A 27,955-nucleotide genomic window follows, 5' to 3' on the forward strand; every position below is an offset into this window, starting at 1 on the left:
TCTGCCACCCATCTGCTTCCCTGCTGTTGCTTGGAGCAGCTGCTTGTCTCCAGGGGCGAAGGGCAGGCAGGAATCTTCGTTGTCTTGCTGCTGACACACTTAGTGAGATTTAAGTCCTTGGGGTGCTGTTTTTCTGTGCTTCTCTTTTGTGCAAATTCACACTATGGTTTTTAATTGCAAGCTGTGATGGTAATTCTTGGTTTCAATGCTGTGGTGGAGGGCACAGAGGTGGGAGTGAGGGACAGGGACTGGAGGAGTGCAGAGTGAGGAAGGGGCTTGTTTCTCTGTTATCTCCCTCTGCAGCTGTGAGCTTCTCATAGAAATGCAGCTCCAGCACAGCTGGCTGTAGGCTGGAAGTGCTGCTCAGCAGTGTGCAGGGAGAGCAGTGCTGAATTGCTCTGCAGGCAGATCCCCCATGCTCAGGTGCGATGGACATGCTGGCAAAGCCCCCATGGAGAAAGGGGAGGCCTGATCAGCACTGTGTAAAGCAAAACCACTGACAGAGCAGCCCTGCACTGGAGGAGCAGGTGACGATGGCAGTGGGTGAGGCCTCTGCAGTTCCAAAACAGCTGAGGAATTCCCTGTGTATATGACCATGTGCAAGTTTTTTAATGTGACTCTAACTCTAGAGTGAATTGGCTCTAGAGGCTTTTCACAGCCCCTCAGTATGGTAGGATAATGTAATATTTTTATTAGCTGTGGCCCTATACAGTGGGCTAGTCCAGCATTTGACCTGTTGAACTTGAACACCAAGTAAGTGACGGCCAGGAAGACACCCCTAAAGTTGTGACAGCTTTTCAAACTCATGTCAGAGCACTGTACTCCACTGCAAACTCTTCCCCATCTACAGCTTTTCTCATTTAGTTTCCTGCTGAAGCCCAGCAGATTTCCTGGGATGAGTCACTGCTCTGAGCCAGTGTGACAGTTAGTGTGTGACTCCCATCTACCTGTCACCTCCTCAGCCTGCCACTAACCAGCTGGGTGGGTTAGCCACTGGTGACCTATTTAACTCATTTTGACACAATGAGTTAGTCAGGCTCACAAGTCAGAGTTAAATAGACCTTATCAGACAACACTCAAACTTTGATTTGTGCTGTGGGAGTATTGCTGATGGTGTTTAGGGGAGCATTTTGTGAGTAACAGAGTAGAGGTCCATGAAGAAATTTTTTTAAAATGTGTTTCCCTCTTTTTTATTCATAAAAATTTGAATGAAAAACAGCAATTTGGGGATGGATAGGGGGAGTAGGAAAACTTATTTATGCAGCAGAGTAAGCAAGAAGATGGAGGTACACTGGTGCCATGACTGGATGGAGGCATTGGGAAGTGCAGCTCTCTAGTGTATAATATTCACATGTCACTGCATGAGAAGACAGACAAAAATCTATCCACCCTCTACAAAAAATCCTTGTGGAAAGGTGTCCTCTTCCCAGGAGGTGTTTGTTTCCAACCAAGAGAACAAGTCCATCTTCCTGGCTGGCTGTGGTGACCCAGCACTGGGAGGGACCTCTGGGTCTACTTTCCCTGCAAGTGAGATGTTAAAGAACAAATCATCCAGGATAATCCTGTTTCAGGAGCTCATTGATTTTTAGCAGAGAGAAGTGAGTTAAAATGATGAGTCTCTGACCTATTTGAAAATGAACAACCTCCTCAGTGCCATTAGGATCTGGTAGTAGATCATCCTGGACCAGAGCTGGTAAAAGGGGATTCAAGGTTCTCCTTGTGCCTGCTGTTGCTCTACACTGTGTGTGGCTGCTGTTTGGCTCATTTTTTTTTATGGATGAAGAAGCAGCACACCTTGTATATAAAAAACCAACAACTTCTTGTGAGTGTACTTGAAATTTAAGTCTAATCCTTATTAGTCCTGCTGTAATTGTTACAGACAAGGAAAGGGTGCTATGCTGTTGCTGAGATGTGGCAGTGCTGGATAGCTGGAGCAGTTGGAGCTGCTGTAAAGCACCTCTGCCATTAGAGATGCCCTTGCCTGGGCATATCTGACTTGAACAGCAGGGAATTTACCTGCAAAATTTCCTCTTGGCAAACTTGTGCCTGCCCAGGCTGAGGAGCTGCTTGCTTGTTCTGGGCTTTAGGCTGCCACAGGAGATGTGCAGATCTGAGGTCTAGCCTCCTTTGTAAAATACTCTGGGATTCATCTTTGAGAGGTGATGGACAAAATGTAAAATTTTAATTTTAAAATTTAATAATACTTAAATGGGTTTTTTTTTGCTTCTTGCATTGTAGACCAACAGAGAGCCCATGGTTACTTGCTCTCTCACTATTTAAATGCCAGTTCTTTCCTGTCTCTGGTACCTGCACAGGGCTTTGGTTTAATGAAGTGGAAGTCTGGTGCTGAAATATCTTCTCTGCTTTGTGCCAAGCCTTGACTTTGGGAGTTCAGTCAGTGTTGTGTGCAGATATGATCAATAAAGCTGCTAGTGATGTACTTTGCTATTAAGTCTTATTTCATTGATTTACAGAGTACCAGGAACTAGGGGAATAGCATGGTTAATTAAGTTAATTGGATTGTAAGGTCCACAGGGATTGTGCCTTTCTTTGTATTCTCTGAAGCACCTCGGACACCTCTGATCACTATAAAATAATGACTTTTTCTTTTCAAATGCTGGCAGTTTGAACTATTTAGTGGCTTTAAAACTACATGCATTTCAAGGCAATGAGTTTCTACATGGGCCATGGAGATTTGGCTTTGCAGCCTTTGGCTTTAGAGGCCCAGGTAGAAATGGAGAAAAAGACTTTTAATAGAATTTAGCTAAGTAGTCCCAAGGAATCTGGAGCTTTGTATTTGTTTGCCAACAACTTGTGGAGTTGTTACCCATGCTCTTAGCAAAAAGTCTGTGGGGCAACTTCTAGTGTGTTTGTGTTTTATATCTTGGACTTACAACTAATTCTAATTATAGTCTTCTTCCATCCAGTAAGATATATGAAGAAATAATAGATCAGGCTCTAGATAGATTTATTCTGTAGCATCCATTTTTCAGGAAAGTAAACAGATCTCCCCCTGTCTTAAATGGAAATTTATTCTGGGTATATGAAGTCAAGTCTTGCACAGAGGTATTCTTCTGCAGATTTTATTTCATTGAATTTATAGCTTCTCTTCTTCTCCAAGGGAATTGGAGTCTTAAACCTTCCATTATAGGTCTGTAATTTATGTTTTCAAAATTCAATGATTGTTATCTCTCAGTGTTTTTATGAAGCTCTGCTGTGGAGGTGCTCAGATAAGGTTGTATATTAAATATTGGCCAATTTGCTAGGAGCAGAACTGGGATTATAAATTACCAGAAACAGCCTCAGTCAGCATGAGCTGGTTCTTGTGTTAATGTCTTTAACTTCCTTTGAAGAATTAGGGAAGATGAGCTGTAGAAAGACAGACTGGTTGAAGCTATGATGTGGCGGCTGGAAAAATGTTCTTGTGTTACTTGGGCAGTGATGAATTGTCACTATCCACAAACCCCTGGCATCTTTTGAGGGTCTGGTAAAAGTCAACCCTTCTTTTAATAACTTCCTGAAGAGAAAGAGAATATGCTCATTAAATTTTTAAGATGGCAGCAAATTGAAAGATGTTGCAAAAACACTGGTGAGGAGAGCATGGGCTTGATCTCTTGAGACATCCTCAGGAAAATACTGATTTCCATGACTTTATAGGAAAAGTAAGGTATGGAGGATACGTGAAGACTGCTTTTGTTCTTTGTATAAATTAGAAATTCTTTTATTTAGGAAAAAGGGGGATGGAGGGAGAAATCACTTCTGTGCTGCTTGGCAATGCAGCCATGGAGAGAAGAAAGTTACTGAAACTGGATTTACTTAGTAATGTGTTTTGAAAATGTACTTATCCTTTAAAGGTGTAAATTTAGACCTGAGCTATCTATGCCTTCTTTTCCACTCTTCTTCGGGATGTTCTGTGATTATTTTCCATGTTTACAGTTCCACAGGGACCAAGTACTCATCTGAAGCTGGAATTTAAACACTTGTCTTTGGTGTGTGTGGGTTTTTTTTTTAGGTTGATGTTGGTTTTTGGTGGCTCTTTTGTTTGGTTATTTTTTGTGTGTTTTGGTTTATCTTTTTCCCCCCCAGAAGTTTAACATATTGTAAAATAGGACATATCCCCAAATCCAGTTGTGAGAGCAACTTGCCATTTTTCCTCTTTGTTTGATGGTCATTTTTCTTACTGTTGTTTTTCAACCTGTGATGATATAAATATAATTGAGCCACTTCCCCTCTTGCCCCATCTATCTGTCTTGTCAGGAAAACATTAAATCCTAACTCTTGCTTGCCGAACTTGTGTGTACTATTCTGCTGCATATGGATATGAAGCTGTCTGTGTAAAATGAATTTTGATGTGAGAAATTTCAGGGTTTTTTTGTTATTAAATAGAAATCAAAGATTTAGTGTGCTTTTCTTTTTCCTTGGGGGGAGGGGGGGGGGAATCTTTCTTTACAAAAATACCTTCCTTATAAAAGTGCCAACATGGTTTTTCCAGGAGTAATTTCTGTATGTGGTTGGTACAAAATCCGAAGTACCCAAGGAATACCTGCCCTGATAGTGACTGAACTATGTGAGGACAGCTTTTCTGAGGCATCCAAGTGTTGCATGGCTGGAAGGAGGAATTGATGTTATGTGTTTGTGGTTATTTGTAGGGTTGGGTTTCTCTCTATATGTAGATGTGTGTTTTAAAATCTTGCCTGCAGACATCTGTGTTTGCAGAAGCAGCTGTCACTTGAATGAAGGACTGTCTCCTTGTCTGCTGTGCCTGATGTAGGCGTAATCTTACAGTCACCAGTGCCAAAATTATTGGCAGCAGTGTGATTAGATGGAGGCCAGTGGAGGTGCAAGCAGTGCAGGGCACCTTGCTCTCTTTTGTGTGGTCATCCCTGTGGACAGAGGGTGCTGGTGTGGATCTGCCAAGTGTTTCTGCAAGGCCTCTCCAGCTTCTCCCCCATCTTCTTTTGAATTCCCATTCTCCAGGATTATTCCAGCTGCTACAAGAAGCTCCTATAACAAGCTAGGACTATCTGCTTTATCAGCTCTTTCCAATGTTAGTAAAACTCCTTTTCTCTTTAATTTTCACTGTCTGGTTGTTACAGGCTCTCAAATTAGTTTAGAGAGCTTGTGGTATGTGTGGAGCTGAAGCAGGGCAGGGGAAGCAATGCTTCTGGAGGAGAGGATGAGGGCTCGCCCAGGGCTCCACTGTGGACAGAGAGTTTCCACATCTCTAAACCCCCTGGAATACAAATCTGGTATGGAACAAGGAATTTTTGCCGGGTCTTCTGGTGTAAGTCTTTTAGAGCCTAAAGAATTGCACTATTCAGGCTGTAGTCTTGCATTTTTACATGTGGAGCTGAACAGACCTGTTCCTTCTTCCCAGCCTACTGAGTCCTCTGGGAGTCTGCTGCTTTTCCCTCTCTCAATAACTGATGGTGGGGTATATATAAAACTATATATAATGGCCACATTAAAGCACTTCTGTGAGCAGCATAAGTGTTACCTGCCAGCTTCTCCCAGTGGTGCAGTGCTGGTGTGGGCAGTGCATTACCTGTGTGAGTACTGCCAGATTTCTGTTGAAATCCTGAAATCCTCTGTCTCTGCCAACAGTGATGGCTGCCATCACAATCTTTATCCCAAGGGACACGACAAGCATAAATGTATCTCTGTTTTAACCACCTACACCCTGGAATGCCATTGCTGCTACAGATCTCTCTGCATTCAGCTGCTGCTCAAATGGCAGCATGGCTGTGGGCTGAGATGTCCTGAGTTTCTCTAGCCTGCAGAAGGAGTCACCACTGAAAAACTCACAATTGCAGAATGACAGTGCTTACCTGCAAATATTTGTGTGAGAGGGATAAATATCAGTGCTGGAGAAGGAGGAGAGACCACAGCAAACGAGATGAGCAGAAATGCTGGTGCTGATCTTCTTGGTCAGGACCAGAAGCTGCACTAGGCAAAATGCCATTGTCAGTGAGTAATGAGGGAAACCCCAAGACATCTGGAGGAGTAATGCTGAAGTGCTTCTGGAGGAGAAAGACTGACAGATGGACTTAAGGGCAAAGTACTTGTGAGAGCTCCTGGGCAGAGAGAGACTCAGAAGCTGAACCTGGTGGAGGGATGGAGGTCAGTTATGTACCTTTGTTCTGTGAATCCCTAACTCCCCTTACCTCCATCCTGAACACATGCAGCAGTGAGCCTCTGGAAGCTGTCATTTTGTGTTATCTATATGTGGAGGCTGTTTCAGGCAAAGCACCAGCAATCCATCCAAAAAAACAAACAAAAAAACCCCAACAAACCAAAAAACCAAGAGAAAAGGGAAAGGTAAAGCACCTTGCAACTGTTCCAAGTGCTGCCTCTGCAGTGGATACATTTTCCAGCAGCACAAATCACTGCATTGCAAAAAGCAAACCAAACAGGGGAGCACCTGAGTACTAAAATGAACTCTGAAATGCAAAATAAATTTTTGCAAGCAGCTCAACAACAGCTCATTTAATTCTCAGGTTGGTGCTGCTTGGGTTTTGGTTTTCTTTTTTTTTTTTGGTTTTGGGGAAGGAATGAAACAAGATTTAAGCATTAAAAGCCTTGAAGTAGACTTTCCCCATTATGAGAGTTCTTTTGCAGCAAACTACTAAAGTATGCTAGGAAGATTTTGGTGTAAAAAGAGGGAATAACAGTTTGAGGCAGTTTGAATTGGCTGGGACACTGAGCAGTGCGATGTGTCTCTCTTGATGTGGGGTTGCAAAGACTTCTCAGGGCATTTGTCCCTTTTGCGCCCTGGCACCTCCTTGGTGTCATCTTCCAGTGAATGTTTCAGTCCTCCCTGTCCACAGTCTCATCTAACCCATCACAGGAGCATTTGTCATCCCTGAGGTCAGTAGAAGAGCACAGCAGCCCACCCTGCAGGGATCAAGCCTTTGCTTGTCCAGAGCCACTGTGACTCAAGAGAGGTGCTGGCCAGATTCTCACTGATCTGGCAGATCACAGTGGACTTAAGAGCTCACCTGTCTTCTCCTCTTGGCTTGGTGATGCTGGAGTACCTAATGTGAATCACTTTGTTATTATCAAGGTTGATATGGACCTCTGTAGGGGGATAGAATATAAGAAAATAAAGATAATGTAGAAAGTAATCTTACCCCTAAGGAGTTGCAGCTGGGCCAATTAGCAAAGATTGGGAACAGGCCTGACTTTAACAGGCCACAGGTGTAAGTAATGAGAAGATGCTATAAAAGGGCTGATTGGTTGGTTGAGAAGGGAGCTGGAGTCAGTTGGCTGCTTTGTGGAGAAGGAGCCAGTGCTCTTAGAAGCTGCCCACAAGAAACACCAAGAAGGAATGAAACTTTTGTGATAAGAAGACAACAGCATGGAACCCCTGCAATAAGACCTCTTCTGGTGAGTTTTTTCATTTTTATGGCTTCTTGTCTGCTAAGACCTTATGCTATCTTTATTGGTGCCCCAAACCTCTGATGGACATTGTGACCTGAAAGAGGCTGTATAACTTTCTCTAGAGCTTCAAAACTGTGACTTGCCGAAATGAGGCAACAGAAGACCAAATCTGGATAAGAATACAAGAAAATAAATGCAAACTGCTGGCTTTATCTTATGATGAAAAGATGCAGGAGTACCTTTTAGGAATAGGGTTACAGTTTGATAATTTGGCTTTGTAAATGTGATGATTTAGTTATTCTGGCCTCCAAAATGCACCACCCTGCCCTGCCTCCTTACCCAAATAAGAATTGTATAACTCCTAAACTGTTGAGAAATACAGTTACAGCTCAGGTCAGAGGCAAGCAGAAAGAATGTGCAGGAGTCCCCTTTGCTGGTTTTGAGGCAGGAGAGAATGGAACTAGAGATTTGGATAAAAGTGAAATTTGAGTTGTTCTTCAGTGGAGGTTGTGATTAGTGATTCAGATATGCCAGTCAGTCCATTAAATCTTAACCTTACTTATCAAGTCCTCAGAGATCTCACTTCCAAAGCAGAAGGCCTGTGCTGGTGGCTAAGGGCAGAGAGAAAGGAATGATGGAAACATTTGGTGTCCCACGTTGGAGCAGTGTCTGGGCTGGCTGGCAGATTGCCTCTTTCATCTTTGTTGGCCTACTCAAAAGACCAGCTAGCTGGTGTAAATCCCTGCTGTGCTGGCTCTTAAAGATCTTCATTTAGGGTAGTCCCTTCTGCCCCTATTTCCTCCAGCATGCTGCAGGCATTAGTTTAATAGAAATAAAAATTGATTAGTGTGGTCCCTAGTGAATCTTTCAGGGGTTTGGCAGCAACTGCAAATAATGTGTGTGCAGCTGTTTAGTGAAGGGGTGAGATGGCTGTTATTCCTCTTAAAAATTGATCAGTGCTATTCCTGGGTATTGATCTGAGCCTCCTGGACAGAAGAGGAGCCAGCCCTGTCCAAGGGCACATGGATGGCACTTCTTGAGGAGGCTGGGAAAACAGCTCACTTTCTGGGACAAGAAAAGTTATTCTTTATCCTATCTTGTATTTTAACCTTTTTTTCTAACAGCTTTCCCTACAGTCATGCTTATGGGTTTCGGTTATAGGAGTCCCCAGTGTTTAGCACCTGGTGGAAGCTGTAAATGACACTGTGGCTGAACAGATCTAGCACATGTCCATGTTCTGTATTTGCTTAGGGGAAGCACACAGTGCATCCCCCAGGCATAATTCCCACTGTAATGGCTGCAGGCAGGATGACAATGCAGCAAGGAGCTTTTCTTTAGCTCATTCCTGTATCCTGTTTAGTTGGTCTGTGATAAATGGATTGATGAAAGTCTATATTGGCTGACTGGGAAAAGCAGTGTCTTTACAGGTGGCTCCAGTCCTTGTCATCCTTTCCTGTTGCTCTTCTGAAGGGGCAGCAGCCTTGAAGGGAGAGTCAGTGCTGGTGCCATCTTTAGTACGGCTTGGAAGCAGTTTTTCATTGCTGTCTGGTACCTCCTGCAGAAGGCTGCAACAAAATAATCCTTGCTTGAGAACCTCTTGGGGCTTTCATGACTGTTAATTATTAATTCCCCGCTTTTGAGTTTTTTTGGGGTGTATGGTGGAGTTTTTTTTTTGCACAAATCTCAGTCCCTTGCCATCTTCACATCCTGTCGACGATTATTTAATGACATACAAATATCTGCACAGAACAGGGCTGCTGGCTTTTGGGTGATGACTGTATTAGCTGTGCTGCTGACAGCTCCTTGCATTTTGTGCTGGAGGAACGCTTAAACAACGAAATAAGCCCCTGGGGAAAGAGGTAGGAAGGCTGCTGTTTGATATTTAAGGCTTGATTGCACAAGGAGGGCATGAAAAAATCAAGCCCCTTGGGAAGGTGCCAGGCACGAGGCCCACACAGAAGAGGATGCTGGAGATGCCTGGATCGTGTGCTGGCTGCCCCATCACTCTGTTGGGTGCCTTTGCAGTGACTGTGAGTGTGACCCCTGGGTGACACTGCAGGAATGGAATTGCTGTTAATTGCAGCAGTCTGGTCCCTGGTTGTGGCTTGCCAGGATTTCCTGAGAGATTTGCTTTACTAGATCAGGCTTCTGGGGGAGTTAAACACAACAACCCATGGTAGGTGGTATCTGAAATAGCTAATCTAGGTATGTCAAGATATATATTGTGTTCATCTGTTCAACCTCTTATTTGGACCAGTGGGTGATGGTCAATCCATACCAGAAAACGTATTTCAGCATTAGTGAGTATTCAGAGGATGGAAGAAGAATTAATGACATGATTAAGCTTTTCTGATGTGAAAGAAAGAACAGACAGGCAACCTAGCCCAAAAAAGACATAAATAAGAAAAGGTATCAGTAAATGTGTACCAAAATGGTACATATTTACTGTGTAATGTGTACATTACAGACACAGCCAGTCTGGGGAAGAACAAATAACATTTTAGTGGTAAAATAATTTCAGAATTTCTAGGTACTAGTTTTACCATAAATTATAAAATAAAAAAACTCCTTGGAAAAATAAATATGAAAGCATGACTTCTACTATAAATATGTGTGTAAATACTGGAATTCAGGCATTCATTATGTTTAAACTGAATTGGGTCTGCCCAGTATGCTGGGTCCAATTTCTAACATTGCTTGCTTCCCAGTATTTTTGCAGTGTCCTATTACCAACGCATTTTTCAAAGCAGTGGGATGCAGCTTATAGGTAGGATGTGGGGAGCTGGAGAGATTTGTCCAGTTGCAAAGCTGTAACAGGACCAGATTTCTGATGGTTTAGTAGACCATATGGTCTTCGTTGCAGGGATGAGAGACCCCCTTTACAGCCAGAAGCTTTGCAGCTTCTGGGATTTTTGTGCAAGGAGGTTTTGCTCTTTTTGTGATCTGGGGACAGGTTTTGGCTGGAGTAGTTTGAGGTGGTGTGGAAACTCATTATTTTCTGATCTGCTGCTCTCAGGCTGTGAGTTTTTTCTTCCCTTCTAGAGAGCTTGGGTTTGGAAATGTCTCCTCACTGAAATAAAAAGTGATCTTGAAACTTTATGGCAGGTTCATCATTTCTCAGCGTATGACTGCTATAATAGTCATCAAAGCACTAAGGAAACTGTGGCAGCTTTACTTTACTCTAACTCCTACTAGTCACTGAACTGTAATCCTAGTTTTACAGCAGCATAAAAAGTGTCATTAAGCTGATCATAAATCACTTGCTTTGCTGGGAAAGCTGTTAGGACAATTCTGGTCCCACAGAGGAGGTGCTTGGTTTGTGATGACAAGTTATAATGCAGCTGTGAAAAAAAAATAACCCAGTGCAGTGCAAGCAAGATACTGGTGTTGGCTGGGAGGGGTCAGTCCTGGCAAACCTGGAGCTGAAAAGAAGCAATTTAATGAAAGTGGATGTGTTTGAGTCTTTGCTGGGCTTTGCTCTTTCTGGGTGTCTCTGGGATGTCTTCTGCCAGGAATGGGGTAACTCACCTGGTGCTGCCTGCATGGAGCAGTGTGCTTCAGTGGCCACTTGATTTTTCCATGTACAAAACTGCATTTCTACCCTCCTGTCACTCTGCTCTTGGTACAGAATAAGATGTTTCAGGTGCATGCTGAAGCTGTGCAGAGTTCACCACATCTCCTGGAGCCACTGCTGCAGGACTGAGCAGTGCTGTGCAACTTGCCTGCCACATGGCTGTCTTATCTGTCATCTCTGTGTGACCCCTTTAGTACTGAAAATTGCAATGCTAAAAGCTACCAATTAGACAAATGGTGTGTTCAGAGCTGGCAATTGATTTGAAGTAGATGATTTTATGCTCACAAATTCACAGCCTTTTCAAATTGTCTTAACAAATAGCAGTGTTCTCTCCATTCAGCCTTCTGCAGTATAGGGGATGGTTTGTGACCTCCATCCTGTGTGCCTGGCCCAGAAATGGCAGCTGCTTGCTGAGTTCTGATGGGCAAACCTGTCTGAAGATCCAGAATTAAGTAAATCATATGTGGATTAAAATAACCTGCCAGCTCCAGGATGTGGAGGAAGAGGAGGGTTTTGGTTTTTTTCCTCGTGGCTCAAGTCTATTAGACAGGGCTGCTGGAGTGCTAGACACTTTGCTTTCATCCCAGTTCATCTTTCTCTGTGCCTGAGATACTCTGCTTCATTTAAAACGGGGCTTCAAATCGGTTTTTGCTAAATTGCTGCAAAATCCTGTGTGGATGCTCTTCAGTTGATTTAATCTTGGTTTATGTTGATTTAGTTTCTTGCCAACTTTTGCTAAATCCATTTGAGGCAGAGTTAAATCAACTTATGAGTGTCCTTGCAATTTAATTAAATCGACTGATGTAGCTAATGTAACTGATTGTAATTAAATGCAAGCAGCTTTTATATAAAGACAAGCCCTGAGGGGGTTCAGGAAATCCCATCTTGTGTTCCCATTAGCCCCTACAAGGAGTTTGCTCACAGTTTACCATCTCTGCCTCTGATCCTTGTCCCACAGCAGAACTTTGCTGTGCCCTGTATTTGCAATAAACTCCATCTCTGATGGCTCAGCTTCATGGCTCTGCCCCACTGCTGCCATCCCTTCCTTGGCTGACCATGTGCCCACAGCCTGGTGGAGAATGGCACTACCTTGCTTGCTGCCCTAGATGAATAATAACCCGCTCAGGTGGTCATTATGAAGTTGGTCACTATGAATTCAGTCGTTCTGAATACTGACTTTTGCCTGGAAATGCGTTGCTTTTTCTTGTCCTAGGCCTCAAACTGGAGGCTGTGGTCCGTAATGATGTAATCTTCCAAAAACCATCCAGGTCCCATGGCCCAAGGGCTGCTTCTGCTTGTTGAATACCAGCAAGGAGTCTTGCCATTTAAGTGAGCAAAGATCCTGTGCTAACGTGAATTTCTGTGGTTTTGAGTGGTAGAAGACAGGACCAGGTGGTAGAGCAGCCAGAGCAGGCTGTAGCATCCTTTCCCCCACCCCTGCTGGCACTGCATGGGCTAACTGCAGTGACAGCAGCAGAGACAAGGAGTATCCCTCTCCTTCCACTCCCTTCTACTAATGTCCCCAAAAGTCTGGGTAGCAGAGGATGAGCAAGGGAGGCACCATTTATGACCATGCAAGCTTTTGATTTTCCTGCTCTGTTTCTAGCTCAGTTCCCACATTAAGAAAACATTAATAGCCTCTGATGACAGTTTCATGCTCTGTTTCCAACATTCCCAGTGGGAGCCCTCTCTCAATGAGCTGAGGTACCATGTGCAGATGTGCCACTCAGTGACAAGCCCACAAACAAAGAGAGAAGACTGCAGGAACTTGTGGGGCTGTTCATGCCCTGGTACTGAAGGCTGATCCCATGAGCCCCTAAAAGGAAGTTACTCACAGTTTACTATCTCTGCTTCTGTTCCTTGTCTTTAAGGGACTTCAGAAATCATTTTTGGTCTCAGAGGACCCAGATTGGACTCTTGCACTGCCTTTGCTGCTGGATACATTTGTGATGGAGTTTCTTTTTCAAAGGGCATCATACCTTCATGGGGTCCACCTTGCCAAGGGATTCCAGGCTCTTTTTTTTCCTCTGTCATCAACCTTTTCTTTTAGCCTGGAGCCCATAATCTTTATTGTGCCTTGTTATCTCTCTTGGCGGCTGTGTCATGCCTGCAAAAGCAGTGGGAGAGTGGCACTAGGGCTTAGTGAGCTGAGCAAAGTCATTGGCCAAAGAGGAAAGAGGCCAAGGAGAAACCCCATGTGCAGGGAGTTCTGGGGTGCATCCATGGCTGAGGAATAGGAGCTCGGGTCAGGTGGTGGGGTGGGAGCCAGCAGAATTTCAAGAGCATCAGTGGGAGTGGGTTTGTGGATGTCATTTGTGAAATGACTGGCTTAGAAAAAAAACACAAAACTTCTGTGTTATTATTTGTAGAGGGATGTGGTGGACATGCCCTAACCACCTTTTGTAGGATGGAGTTACTGGTGGAAATTGAGGTCATCTTAAAACAGCTGATTGTAAAACCCAACTGTCTGAAGACTGGTAAGCTCCACATCTCTGAGCAGTGTGGCAGATGAGACAGGGCAGCATTTGGGTGACATATTTCAACAAAGTGTTGGAACTGGGCCAGGCTGGATGGCTGAAGTGAAGCTGACATCTTGCAGAATAGCTGAGGAGAGCTGAGCAAGGAAGAGTTGAACCAATGAACCAGCAGAAATGAGGATACTGAAAGCCTTTGGGAGTGAGGAAGAGAAGGTACCCTGAAAGACACTGAAGGTAAGAGTGACTATGATACAATCTTCCTCAATCTGTGGGATTTGAGCAGGCAAAAAGAAGCCTTAAGGGACAGCCCAGATGTTTGTCTGAATGTTAGGTGGAGCAGATAAAACAATCTGCACCTAAAAATAGATTTTGCTTCTGGAAATGCTATAGCAAAGAATGAGTGAATTCAAAACACTGAATTTTGTTCATTTGTTAAAAATCCAATTTGGCGTGCTCTGCTCACTCTTAAAATGCACTTAGATTTTTAATGAGTGAAAAAATTTGGAAAGTGATTTTGATTATTTTGATGCTGTTGAAAGAGAAGTACTTGTAGAGAAGTTAATGAAGGAGAGAAAAAAAGGGGCTATTTATAATGTTCTCAGCCCTCCCTCTAGCACCAGGGATGTTTTGTACAGCAGGATCACAAGTGTGTTGCCAACCACCATCAAGGCAGAGGAAGGAAGCAGAGCAGAGATGGAGTGGCATGAGAGGAGCGTGTGCCACATGCTGTATGTACCTGTGTGAGGTGTATGTAGCCACCTATATGCAAGTCAAAAATCGACTTAAGTGAGTATAGAAAGCTCACATCCTTTTGCTCTCCTCAAAACCATTGTACCAGAGAACTCCTGCTGGAAAACACAGAAGGATAAAAAACAATTAAATACTGCACCAGCAGTAGTTACTTTATGCCTCATTTTTCCCATGAAGGCTCTTGTGGGGAAAAAGGTATTCCCATGGCCTTGCAGTCAAATTTAATGACAACACATTAGCAAATCCAAGAGGACTGATTGGTTTGAACATCTTGCAGGCTGTCAGCACTGGAGCTGGGCTGCAGCCTGGCCATGGGGGTGTGTGTCTGTCATCAGGAGCTGTGAGCATCCTGCTGCCTGCCTTAGCCAGGGTCTCCTGCTTCCCTGGCCCCAGGGTGGCGGGTGGGTGACTCTGGCAGCATTTCTCACCTCCCTGTTGAAATGAGAATCATCAGCAGCTGCTGCAGCTGCTGCTTCAGGCCTGAAGCTTGGCCATGAAAGCCCCCAGCTGGGACTGCTGCCAAAGGGAGGGTTAATTTTGCATCCCATGGGAGCTATGGATCTTGTGAGATTTGCATTGGGGGATGTAATTGCTTTGGGGAGAGGTGACCCTGCAGGACATGAGACACATGGAAGCAGCAGGTGGAGGTGCAGAGGTGGGGGCTGCCAGGGTTGTATTGCTCCTACCACTCCAGCTTGGTGCTGGGCAGCCTTGCTCAGCTCACACCTGCGGCCCAGGTAACACTGGGGAAAGGAGTTTAGTAGGGTCTTCCAGTCCACAGGTACTTCATGTTGTTTGGCTTATTCTGCAAAGTCAATAGCTGTTGATTCCCAGCTGCTGGTGTAAAGTAAAATTGTAGCGCACTTTTGTGGTTTTAGATTTACCTCTTAGAAGAGAAAAATGATTTTGTAGTACTATAAATATTATATTTCCATGCTGGTAATAGGAAGGAAGTGAACCCAGGGCACTGCTGTCCCTTAGGCTTTCTTTCTGTGATAGCAGGTCCTGTCATGCTGACCCATGGAGAAAACCCAAACACTGAGTCACTTCTGGAACTGTTGCATTTGGCTCGTAGTTTGTGGGGTGGTTTTTAGGCACATGATAGCATAGCAACTGTTTAAGAAATGCGCAGTTGTTCACGTCTCTATCCCCTCCAAACATTGCTGTTGCTCAGGATTTCATATCAGTCCACAAAGAGGTTGAAACAAAACACAGTGAGGCAGGAATAAGCATAGGAATTAGCTGTGAGGTAACCTAATAACTATTGATAGGTTACCTATCAATAGAAGAGGAACTATAGAAGAGGAACTCAATTGTGACCCAAAGTAGAAGTAAAATTAAAACAACTCTTCAAATGTGTTTTCTTTCTACTTTCCTCTGCTCCTCTAGGAGTTGAAATAAAAGAGGACGTGACAAAATACTGAGCTGAAGTCTGCTTTCTTTGCAGAGTCTGGCCCTGCTGTAATCCTAACTGCTTGAGATTAAGCAGGGTTTGAAGGATCACAGGCCAGGGATTTTTGATTTGCTCTTTAAAGAGATTCATGTGTGAATGAAACATCTGTGGCTGTGTGATTCTCAACTGGTCTTCTGTGAAATTTTGTGTATTTTTAGCAAGACTGTCTGCTTCCTAGTCCTTTCTTGGACCCAAAAATTTTTTGTTTTTCTCAGTTAATGGACAAACCTTTTTGGCATGACTGGGTTTTGTTGTGTGAGCAGCATTTCAAGTCCTTGCTTGCAGAAGTTTAGCTAGCATGGTTCTGATACAGGTTGGAGTCTTGGCTCTGGGTTGCATGTGACCAGCAGAGATGGTGACAAACACTCTAAATAGAAAACTTCTGTGCTTACTGTTAGAAAGCTTCTTCAAGCCACCCTCTCCTTTTCTGAGGCTAATGAACTTTCAGCCCTTGTTGACTAGCACATGGATCTGTAGATCCCATTGGAGATGTTTTATGCAAAAACTATACCTCTTGAGGTGCACAGTGACATGGAGCACATTTGCAAGAGAGCACCATCCTCTGCAGAAGGCTCCTGAGCACCAGCCTCCCTAGCTCATTGGACATGGCTTTTCTCTTAAGGTGGTCCTTGCAACATGCTCTGTCACACAGGCAGTGTTCTGAATTTAATTTTACTACTGTTTTATTGGTCCCAGAGAAGAGCAAAGGGAATTTCTGCAGGTCACAAGGAAGACTGGAGGTGGTTGAGCCTCAAGAAATACTCAGTGTGGTGTGGAGAAGTTGCTCCACAGAAGCACCTGGTTTTAATTAATCTGTTGAACCAATTTGGTTGTAGCAAACTAATTCCATTAACAGGCTAAGCAGAATAATGGCAGGCACGGCTGCTATAATTCCTTGTTACGCTTCCAGTTGAAACAAAATCCTCTTTGCATCAAGTAACACAAATCTAATGTGTTCATTATGAAATCTTTGGTAGTTGGGCACATCCAAATGTTTCACATGTGTTTTCATAATTTCCCCCTCCCTACTATATGAACCAAGTGTGGAAATGATGAGGTGATTTCTCCCCAGAGAAACAGAGCTAATTTGTGCATTAATGTTCCTGAGATAAATCAAATTGAAATCCCCTGCTATGCTTAGGTATAGGGTAGACTTTCATATTAGTTCTACTGTTCATTGGGAGTATTTCAGTTGGTTCTTCAGTTGAGTTGGTCGCTCACTTACCAGCCAGACCTGTGTTCAAATGGTCAGTTGCTGTCTTCAGGGAACTCAAATGTGCTTGAATTATCGTCTCACTACTAAGAAAAGATAGTGTCAGACCATCTAGCTCAGTTATCTGATCCCTGTTAGTACTAAAGGATGGCCAGAGAAAAGGGGACAGTGTCCATGTGTACACTGGGTGCTCATTCCTTGTGTGCAGTCTGTCCCCTGCTTCTGCCTCATAGTCCTGCCTGTCTGTCCTGCTCCTTGAGAACTGGCTGCAAATTGGTGATGCTCTGTTGAATCCCACCTGTTTTTTTAGCCTCCTCCCTGTCCTTCAGCTGTGAGTTCCACAGTGCAGCTGTAAACTCTGCAAGAACAGCCCTGCTTCATTTGGTTTAAATGATTTGTCCTTGTGTGTGCCCTCCATCACCAGGGTACCCATGTCTCCAGCTACAAGGCCAAATGGTTGGGGAGGAGAGAAATATTGTGGGGCATGAATGATCAGGTTGTGGAGTAAGCAAAATATGAAGCCCAAGGAGGCAAGAGGGGAATGTGGGTTCAGACCTGACTTGTGATCTAACCCTCAGCCTTGGAAGGAATGCTTCCTGCTTGTCACATTTGCCATGTGCCTGTGCAGGGATGCTCTGTGTGCTGCTGCCCTTCGGAGATTCACAGCTTACCCTCGAGATCTGACACTGCTAATTTCTGAAGTGCTAGTTTTCCAAACTGGATTTATCACTAAGAAACAGACGAGGTTTCATGGATTAGACTCAAATCATCCACCCTGGGAGGAGGAGGGTGTGCTGGCATGGTCTGCAATTCTTCCCTGCTGGAGCAAGTGGGATGTATAAACCAGGAGTGAGCCCAGGTTCTCTCCTGAACCTGAGACTGGGCTCTGCCTTTTATCCATGCTGCATTGTTGCCACCCAAGTCATTGCCTGTAAGTGGCCTTCTTCTGGGATGTCATATCTCACTTTATCACTGTGAGGAAGTTGTAAAGCTTTCTGGTCTTGTTAGGAGTGGCATCATCTCCTGGTGTGCTGACTTCAGGTCTAGCTGGTGAAACATCCTGCTGCAAGGGTTGACTGGCTGGAGTCATGCCATGGGGGTTGCATGTCCAAAAGCATCCTGTCTTCAGATGGGATGCTCTTGTAAGCTGCTCCAGTTTCCCTGTGTATTTTTATAATGCATAAAAACCCATTAGAGCACTGATGTGCATCTGGGGTCTCTTACCCTGCAAACAAAGTAGAAAGGGTATTGTTAAACTCTTGGGAAAAGCACTGGTTTGCTATGCTGGGGCTGCAGCTGCTTGTATGCCCTTAGGGATAAAGCTCTGGCTGTGTGGGTTCTATTGCCTGCAGAGCATATGTGGGGCAGCTCTTGCAGTCAGAGAGCAAGCTGGCATTTGTTAGACTCACACTGTGAATGGATGTGAGGAAATGGGCTCTTGATTTTTGTGGAATTATGTTTTCAGTGCAGCACTAGGGAAGGGAAGAGGAGAATCTAAGTTACTGAGATAATTTTGAAACTCTCTGCCCCACTGTGAGATTTCAGAAGTACCATTCAGCACAGCTTATCAGCTTAGTTTAGGAAGAACTAGAAATTAGAGAGTGATGGAAGCCAACCTTCAGAGACCAGCTTTGTCAGAGAAGGCAGCTGCCAAGCAGAGCTTTATGTGACTTGCACGCAGTGGAGCAAGACTGTGAAAATCCTTATTGGTGCCAGCTTGCAGTAGCTTGCTGCAGACAAACAAAAGCACAACCCTCTGCTGGCTGTGTCCATCCTCTCCCACAGGTGTGTGTTGGCAGGCACATACCCACACCCTCTTGGTAAGCACATCCACATCTCAGCTCCAAACCTGCTCCAGAAAGACAAACAGCAAGGTGGATAAAGCAGTGCTGTGATGCTCCCCATCGGGGATTAGTTTCTCCTGGGTTAGTTAGGGAGATGCAGGTGTCCAAGCTGAAAGCTGCTGGGCATTTGTGATGGCAGTGTTAGGAGGTGAGTGCAAGCAGCTGCAGCACCCTGCAAAAGGGAGTGTTGTACCCAGCTTGATCAGCCCTCAGGTCATGGGGCTGCATTCTTCCTATGGAACATGTCCTTTTTCTTTCCTGTTGCTCTCACTCTGTCAGTGCAGATTGTGAATTATGTGGGTGTTCTGCAGGTAAAAAGATGACATTCAATCTGCTTTTTTCATGGTTAACAATCCAGGGGTGCTTTTCTCTAGAAAAAATCCAGGGTATCCAGTGGAGTTATGCCAGCAACATACTTGGCATGGCAGGCTGACTGGAAAATCTGTTTGCTTCTCTGTGAATAAACCCCTGACACCTCATTTGCTGAAACCCCCAGAGTGGCATGCCGCTTCTTCCTATAAATACTGGCTGATCAAGGATGCTAAAAGCAGAAAGGCCATTGCTAATTACAAAGCAATTTCTGCCAGGCCATTAAAAGATGTTTTATCTACTCTTTGCTTTCAAAACTCACTGTATTTGCGTGAATTGATAACAGTTTTTCTTTCAGCTTACATTGAATATGATGGCTCTCAGAGTATAGTACTCTAAAAATTCAGAAAAACACCAACAAACCAAGGAATCACTAATTAAAAAAAGACCCCTAAACCCATAGCAACAAAGTAATAATCACTGTTAACATTTCAAGGCCTAATGCTTCAGCCATGGTATTTAATCGATAATTGAAATTGCAAGAGAAATGTAATGCTTGAAATTAATGCAGTTATTTTTATTGCTAGCACTTGTAATTTGAAAGCAATTCTGAAATCAATATGACTTTTTTTTTTTTTGCACAGAATGGGAAAGCCAGAAAGAACCACAAACAGTTCAGTATTTAAGTGGGACCCATGGTTTCATGAGACATCAGGATTAATTCTATCCATTTTTCCCCTAGCTATAAATAAGATCTCCCCTATGCCATTTGGGTGCATTTAATGTTTGTGAATTGTTTGATATTGTATTTCTCAAAGGCTTCAAGTTGCTACTCTCAGGTTTTCTCTCTGTCCCACAGGTTGCTCTGAGTGCCAGTAAGGTTGTGGGAGAGGGGAGAGACCTGGAAAGGCAACCATGGTGTGGAGAATGGAAGGGGTTGTTATGTGTGTCTTGCAAATATGTATTTCATCAGGAAATTGGATTGACTCTGGCCTTAAAACTTCTCTTCTGGGAGAGTCCAGGCAGTTTTGTAACATCCCACCCTCTTTCCAAACTACTCAAGCTTGTGATCCCCCCAAAAAACTCATAGGCATTGAATCCAAAGAAGTCTTACTAATTGCCACTGGTGTATGTAGTCTTGTTTTCTGTCGTGTTGGCTGGAGGATGTTAATCCTCATCACCTGAAGCAGCTCAGATACATGGTGGCTTCTGAGCCAGCCCTGCTCAGGTGCCAGGGTGTGTGAGTTGGCAGCTTGGATACTCTGTGTGCCTGTGCTTCCCCTGTTCCAATACAACTGCATTAATGGGCACTGCAACAGATACCACTTAGTTTGCAGACTACCTCTGGGGGTCCTGAAGTTCAAAGGTTCTTTTTGACAGAAAAGTCTGTGATGACACATGCTGTGATCAATAGTGTGAGCCTGCAGTGTAGGCAGACAGCAGCATGGGCCCTTCTCCCCTGAGCAGGGACTGGGACCAAAAGCTGCCATCCAGCCTGTCTCACTGCTTATTCAAACTGGCATCCTCTTGATCTCTGTGGGAGTGCTGCAAATGTAAGAGCAATGGTTTCTTTATATGAAAAATACCCTAAAAAAGCTAATTTTAGAATTAACAATGATCTGATTGTTTTCCAAAATACCTTTGGTGTGTAGCTTCCAGTGGCTGACAGGACTTTGTGGGTGGGGGGGGTTATTTAAATAAGAAAATTCTTTTCTACCTTCAGTCTCATCCTTTAATTTATCAAGCTAATTAACTAGTCTTACCCAGGGACACTTTGTTCCTATGCAATGCCCTCCCCCATCAGAGTCAAGGGAAGACATCTGTGCACACAAAGGGTGTTACTCCTGTACCCTGCATGCAAGTGGGGGGGCGCTTTCTCATTCGTCTGGCTTCATTTGAATCTTTTTCTCTTCACCCCAAGCTCAGCTGAAGTACATCACAGGTTCTTCAGCTAATTAACACGATTACAGCTGTCTGCATCAGGTTGGGAGATTGAGTTAGAAGCTGTCAAGGTCCCAATATACTGGAGTCTCATTACTGAGTCTCTAGAGCAGCCACATATAATGAAATTCAAACAGATCAGGTTAAATTAGATTAGCTAATGGAATTCTCATCTTCACAGTTTAATGTAATTCTGAACAGTGACTCTTTAGTTTACTTACAAAATAAATGTTTCTTTGGGTTGGATTTGACCTGACCCTACAGCCTTTGGACCTCTGAGAAGTTGATGTTCAGGATCTGAACTCTGTGGGGTTGGTTGGTGGCTTTTGGGGACCTTGTGCTAGGGGACCTGGAAGTAACTTGGTGCTGGGAGAGGAGGCTCTGCTGTGCTATTTGTTGGTGTTTGTGGGGTGGCCCCAAGGGACTTGCCTGGTGGATCTCTCCTGCCCTCAGTGACTGTAGCTGGGATAGAGGCACACAGCAACTGCCTCTGCCACAGCTCCTGTACCTCAGTGCAGAAACAGAGGAGGCAGAAGAAATAGCCTCTGTTGCAACACACTTTGAAGTGTTTGATTTGTGCTATTAGCAGCTCAATTCTTTGTCCTGGTGCTGAGAAAGAGGAAAGATGGAGCAGGCACCTGATAACTAACTCCAATGGGTTGATGCTCTTGTTTCAAAGTAGACAGATTTCCAGAACTACAGTAGTACTTGGGTTTTTTTGCAAACTAGGGGGGAGAGGCTATTGTGAAATGTTCATTTTTTTATAGAGGCAATGTCTTGCACTGTCCCTTAGCAATTCCCAGCTCTGGCAGCAAAAATAGCAGTGCCGAAGTGAGTTAGAGAAGCCTTCAAATCTTGATGGGGAGCTGCAAAGTTGTGCAGAACTCAGCAAAGCTGCTGAAGTGTCCTTGCTGTAACCCCTTTTTGTAATCAGCAAGGAAACAGGCAAGATGTAAGGAAAGGTCCCTGGCTGTCTGTCACTGGCTCGGTGTGACAGCCTGTGCTGGTGGAAGATGCAGAGTCTGAAGATCTGATGGGGATGGCAGGATCCCAGTGCCTGCTGGGGGCTGGCTGTGCTCACTGAGGATCCCTGCTATTGTGTGGCTGCTGCTAATCCTGGAGTGGCACTGGATCTTTGCGTAAATGGCAAAAGCTGCCTCTGTTTAACTTAAAGACCAAATAGTGTGAGTTAGGAAAGGATTTGTCCTGGTATTCTCTTACCAGCAGAAAGCCAGGGAGCCACAAAACAGTTGAATCGAGTGGGAAAGAAATTGTATTTGATGTATTTTTCTGTCTTCACAGAAATTGCTTCACTTCTTGACCTCTGTCAGTGTGGCACCTTCTGCAAGAACTAAATTCACTTTATGTGCAGTGGTGTTATCTGACTTGGTGTCACTGTCTGGCAGCATGAGGGCTTTTGAGGAGCTGTTGGGGCTGTTTTCAACTCAGACCCCCACTTTTCCTGACTCTGTGGTGTCTGCAGCCAGCTCATGAGTGTTTGTATCCCACTGTCATGGTCAGAGTCCCACCATAACCACATGCAGCTTTTGATTCTCTTTCCCAGCTTCCAACAAACTGAACAAGTTTTTTGATTGGAAAAGTAGTAACTTCTGGCCATACAGTGACCCTCCTAAGGGCTTTAAGCTCTTCTGTGGGTGGTATTAATTTGGTAGCATCTCCTGGTAAAAGTGAATGGCTCTGAGCTGTCCTCAATCCAATTTTCTTTTAAGAGTCTCTCCTTGCTTTGACATCTCTGCTGTGCCCTCTGTGGGCTTGGTGCTTTGGGGGATATATTGTTCCTGTGAGTGTCCATCTGCTCACCCAGGCTGTGAGAAGGCTGAACACCCACTGTGTTCAGGGCACCAGACACTTCTGCTGGTTATGCGATGCTGCTGGGACTGGAGGAAGTTATTCCCAGCAGGACTCCTCTCTCCTTCCTTAACACACAGGTCTTCTCAGCTGCAAATTCCATTGCCAGCATAACAGTTGTTTTCATTGCTTCACTGGGAGTAGAGAGGTTAACATCTTGAGCACCAAATAAAATAGATACAAGCAAATAGCACAATAGCTTAATCCCCTGGAAATTACTCCTTCAGTACAGAGTTATGTTCCCTTTTTATTTCTCCCCACTTTCTTTTAAAAGGCAGAATTACATTTTATTTACAGCTGGGCCCAGGACCTGTAGTTTGCTGCTTCTGCATGCAGGGCCCAGGACCTGTAGTTTGCTGCTTCTGCATGCAGAGTTACAGAATAATCCTCTAGATATTCTTTTCCCAAGGGGAATTTCCTGGTTAGAAGACTGTGAGATCTTGGCAATGCAGGGTGAAGCAGTTCAACCACAGTATCTCATCTTTCTTAAATGTGGCCCATTACAAATAAGGTTTCCTTAGTGGAACAACATCTCTCTAGTCTTGCTTGCAGTGGAGCTGGCAGCAAGTTCAAGTTGTCATTGCAGAGATGAGCAGCTTCCAACATACATAAATATCCACTCCTTCTCTGTTGATTCTACCACTTTGCCTATAAACAGGCACACAGCCACTCTCCAAGTGAGCCATCTGGGTTTGACAGATGTCGCTGGCTTTTTCTGGACCCATTGTTAAATGGGAAAAAGGGAGGGAATATTGTGAATTGAAGGAAATAACTTCTGATGGCAGTCTGCAATTTCATGGGCTGGGAGATGAGCTGCCCTTCTTTCCTTCAATTACCATCATCTTCGTTGATTGTAATCTGCATTTGAAGCCTGGGAAAAATCACTTCTGGTGGGAAGTCCTGGAATTGTCACTTTTTTGGGGAAGAGAGTTTAGGTGTATTTTTACCCTTGATGCAGATCTAATGGGCTTTTTGTATTTCTGAGAGATGTAGTGTTGGTTTCTGAAGCTGTGTAATAAGGTCTGTAAAGATCTCATCTGGGACTAAATTCCCATACTCTGGATGCTTTTTATCCATCCTGATCCCAGCACTTGGCACATGCAGGTACAAGGTAAAGGCCTCCTTCTCTCAGTCTGAGAGCTACATGTACTGGCATATTCTTGAAGACTCTTTGAATCGTGGTATTTGCTTCCTAATGTAGAAAGATTCCTGTGTGTGATCATTTCTGACAAATTATGAAGTTAGTAAAGTTGACATTATGGCTAAATACCAGCATCAAATATCAGCTTTATGCTACCTTTATATATATATATATATATATATATATATAAAATTGTTGATGAAAGCATGTGAAATACATCAACTTTCTGAAAGTGATGGTATTAAAAATAGAAGGGGAGTTGTCTATGAAGTGCTAAAGGTCATACACCAAAACTGAATTTCAAGGAATTGATTCAGATGAGAGTCTGTGATGAGATGCTTTTCTTCTCCTTTCTAATGTGTGTGGGGGTGAAGTTTCAAGCTCAAATTGAGACACATACACACAGTTTTCTGCCGTGCTGGTGGTGAGGCATCTGGCACAGAAGACCATGTGTGACTGTGGGTTGAGCATGGACATGTGAATTACCATAAAAATACTTCAGTGAGAGCAAAGTCTGAAGGGCACATTTAGGACAACTTTGTCAAATTGCAGGTTTTATACTTGCTTTTAGGGTTGATTCAATTAACTTTAAAAAGGAGGAGAGGAGCAGGGGAAGCACTGTACTTGCTCAATCCTGCCCGTGTGGCAGCACACCGAGTGTGAAACTGTCAAAGATGGAAGTTTGCTAAAGAAATCTGTAAATACTGAAAACTTTGTTTCCTCCTCTGCATTATCTTCCCCAAGAGAGTCAATAAAGGGTGATACTACTTAACAACCTACATTCAGCTCTGAACCCTGGATCATTGTCAGCCTGTTGGAGAATGTGTGTGAAAAGTCTTTGTATGGATTGCTGCTGTGCTCCCAGATTTGACACCAACTCCCAGATTTGACACCAGCTGTTGCTCCCAGCTGTTCTGTGTTTGTGCTATAGAAGTGTGTTTCTGTTTTGTCAGCTTTAGATGTGTTTCTCCCACAAAGGTTCCTGCCCTACGCTGTAAGCATTTCTGAAAAGATTTTGTCCCTACTGTGTGTCCCCTAGTAAAATGTTTTCTTACAAGTGGTTGTGGAATGGAGCTCTGGGTTCATGGTTTTATGTGGCTCTAGGGAAAAATGGCATTTTCTACTGAAGGATTTGACTGTACAATAATTGTAAAGGAAAACAAACAGAAATTAAGTGGACAGCATTTTGTATCAACAGATGTTTTCTCAAGGTAAAAACAACTTGTTCAAATGATTTGCATTTAAGGTGGAATTTGGGGCATGCACAGAGCTTCAAGTACCTTTCCCCATCCATCTGCCCCTTCTGTGCTCTGTGGCATCCATGAGCCTTTCTGCAGGAGCTGCAGAAACATCAGATCAGTGTGTGGCCACCCTGGTGAGCTCCCACAGCTCCCTTAGCTATGCTAAATTTCTGGTGGTTTTCTTCCTCTTCCTGCTGGACTCTGTCTTGGAGCTGTTTTATCAGCTCTAGATTCTTGTGATTTCCTTGCTCCTCACCTACATCCCCTTCTCTCTCCAGCCCCACTGCTGTGCTCCTTTTTTTATAGCTTGTGTGATGTGTGTTGTTTGATGGTGCAGGAATAATCCCAAAGTGATTTGTCCTACTGAGTGCTGGGGCTCAGCCTGGGACATTTGCAGAACTGGGTCCATCTCCAAGACTGGAGACTGTCCAAGACATTTGTATTAGGGTGAAACAGGAAAAACTGGGAAACACTGAGTGCTGTGGAGTCTAAACTTCAGTACCCAGACTGGAAGGCACAGAGTCTGTAGTGCTGAGTAGTGTGAGTGGTATCAGCTTGATGCATTTATTTTGCCCATCGACATCAACTAGCTGGAGGTGCCTGAAAGCAGGACTTTTACTGGCTGTGCTGAAGAAGCGATTGTTAACATGAAATCCGGGATTTCCAGTGGGCTCCATGGAAATGACATACTTAAATCACTGTAAATGGTGGCATTTAGTTCCCTCCGGGGATACTTGGAAAGCCCTACCCTGCAAATGCGAATCGATTACAGCTTTGTGAAGAGAAGTGTGATAAAGGGGTTTGAAAAGCTCACTGAGGGATGGGAGGCCTCTGCAGAAAGGGATCTGAAATGCTGTCTGAATCAGCAACTGGATGAATTGGATTTGTTTCAGGGGTCACTGCCCAAACAAATATTTTCAATAAGATATTCATAAGCCTTTATTAAACCTAGACTGAGGCCACCCTGTACTGTCCGAGACAGTGCAGGAAAGAGGGTCAAGATAAAAGGTTTGCATTAGCATCGGTAGTTATGTTTGGGCAAGGTTTTTTTTTTTTCTTTGGCCTTACTTAAAGGGAAAAGTAGTCCAGGAGGTGTCTGTGAGATGACAAAAGAGGCACTTGGGACATATTTTTTCCTTTTGCATGAATTTTCAAAACACCTGAATCTAGAAAATCTTTTCCCTCAATAGTGTCCCATGAAACTCAGAATTTGCTTTCAAATGAGAACAGATGCGAACACACATGGAGAAGGAGAGGGGAAAATGCTGCTTTGAAGGAGTTAACAAGAATGTGGAGCAGAGTGCTTGGTTGGTAAAACCTGCTTGGATTTTTTAAAGACATTAATCAAAGTTCCTGCAGATGATGTTTAAGGAAATGAAGCACCAGTAGAAAAGAGAGGGAGGGTTTTAGAAGAATAGTTGGTTAAAAGAAGATGAACAGACAGTGCAAGTAAATGATGCATTTTCCTGGTGGAGAGAAATTACCAGCAGAATACTACAAGGTTTCATGCCGAGACCTTGTGTCTTTCAAGTAGGATTCAGAGAATTGAACAAGGAATAAAAAAGAAAATAATTAAGGTTTCGCAACCCAGCAAACTATTTGAGGTGGTAAAGACAGGCCAAGTGCAAGGATGTGCAGAAGGATATTCTGAAACAGAATGATGGGATGGTAAAATGACAGATGAATTTCAGGGTAGGAATATGTGTAGTGATGCACATAAAAGTAATTCTGCATGTACATAAGGCAATGAGCTGTGAGATGCCAACAGGCTCTGGGGGCTTGAGGTTCTGGGTTATAATGTAGAGCTCAGTGGTAGTATTGGCTCAGTGCTCAGCAGTGATGAAAACCAAACTGAACATTAGAAGTTATTAGCAAAGGCAGTGGGAAGAAAACATGCTGCAGCTGTGTAAACTTGTGTTTGCACTGCCTCCTCCTCTTTGTCTCCTGGCTCTGGAACAAACGAAGAGAACTGCAGAGAGGCTCAGAGCAGGGTTAAATCAGAGGTATTGGGTTGTTTTTCTACAGGAATTTTTAAGGAAACCAGGGTTCCCTAGACTATGAAAGAGACTGGCTAAGGTGAAATACAGCAGCAGTCTGTAAAACCATCAGAGGTGGTAAAGGTAAATAGGGAGTGATTTCTATGGTGGTTCATCTCCAGCAGATGAAGGGCAAGATTGCAAGTTTTGCTGGCAAGGGAGGGGGAGTGCAATTGTAGCAAAGCATGTGAAATCAAGTTCTAATCATGGGTGCTGTGGCCTTTTTGTAAATGTCTAGGAAGCCTTTAATGAAAGGTTAATTAAGTGTTGGATCGGCAGAGAAGTATCCTGGGAGAGAAAATGGTGAGTGCATGACTGGAGACAAATTGATTTGATTTCTGTGTATCACAGTAGGGTGGTAAATTCATGCTGCTCCCTGGCTGGTGTGCCCTGAAATTGCCATGCTGCTGTTCAGCCCTTGGCTGTCTGGCTGCCATGGCATAAGTGCCATTTGGCAGCATGTGACATTCCTGTGGCTTGGTTTGAGTCTGGAACTTCAGCCCAACAGAACATGTAGGTCTTGGGAGAATCATTCCCTGGGAGACCTGGGTGTCTTGCAGACCCAACTTGTTGTGGAGATAATTAGCTCCATCAGCCTTGTTGGAATGTGTTCAGAGTGGGGCTGGGAAGCAGTGCACTTCACTGGCTTTGCTTCTTGTCACCACCCGTGCTATGGCATGCTTATACTGAAGCAGCAAAGCAGATGAGATATGCTTCCAAGCACGGT

General features: G+C 44.0%; 1 protein-coding gene across 4 annotated transcripts in view; it reads left to right on the top strand.

The window, feature by feature from the left end:
* Window positions 1-27,955, top strand: part of GRIP2 (glutamate receptor interacting protein 2) — a 250,762-nt gene that overhangs the window by 13,382 nt on the left and 209,425 nt on the right. Inside the window, exon 1 of one of the 4 annotated variants that reach the window (XM_064724556.1) lies at window positions 7,334-7,386. The exons of the other annotated variants lie outside the window; for them this stretch is intronic. The gene's annotated coding sequence lies outside the window, so the exon portion shown is untranslated. Of the gene's footprint in view, window positions 1-7,333; window positions 7,387-27,955 lie in introns of those variants that run through there. 4 annotated transcript variants of the gene reach the window in all.

Source organism: Zonotrichia leucophrys, chromosome 12 (assembly GCF_028769735.1).
Source record: "Zonotrichia leucophrys gambelii isolate GWCS_2022_RI chromosome 12, RI_Zleu_2.0, whole genome shotgun sequence".
NCBI classification, from domain to species: Eukaryota; Metazoa; Chordata; class Aves; order Passeriformes; family Passerellidae; genus Zonotrichia; species Zonotrichia leucophrys.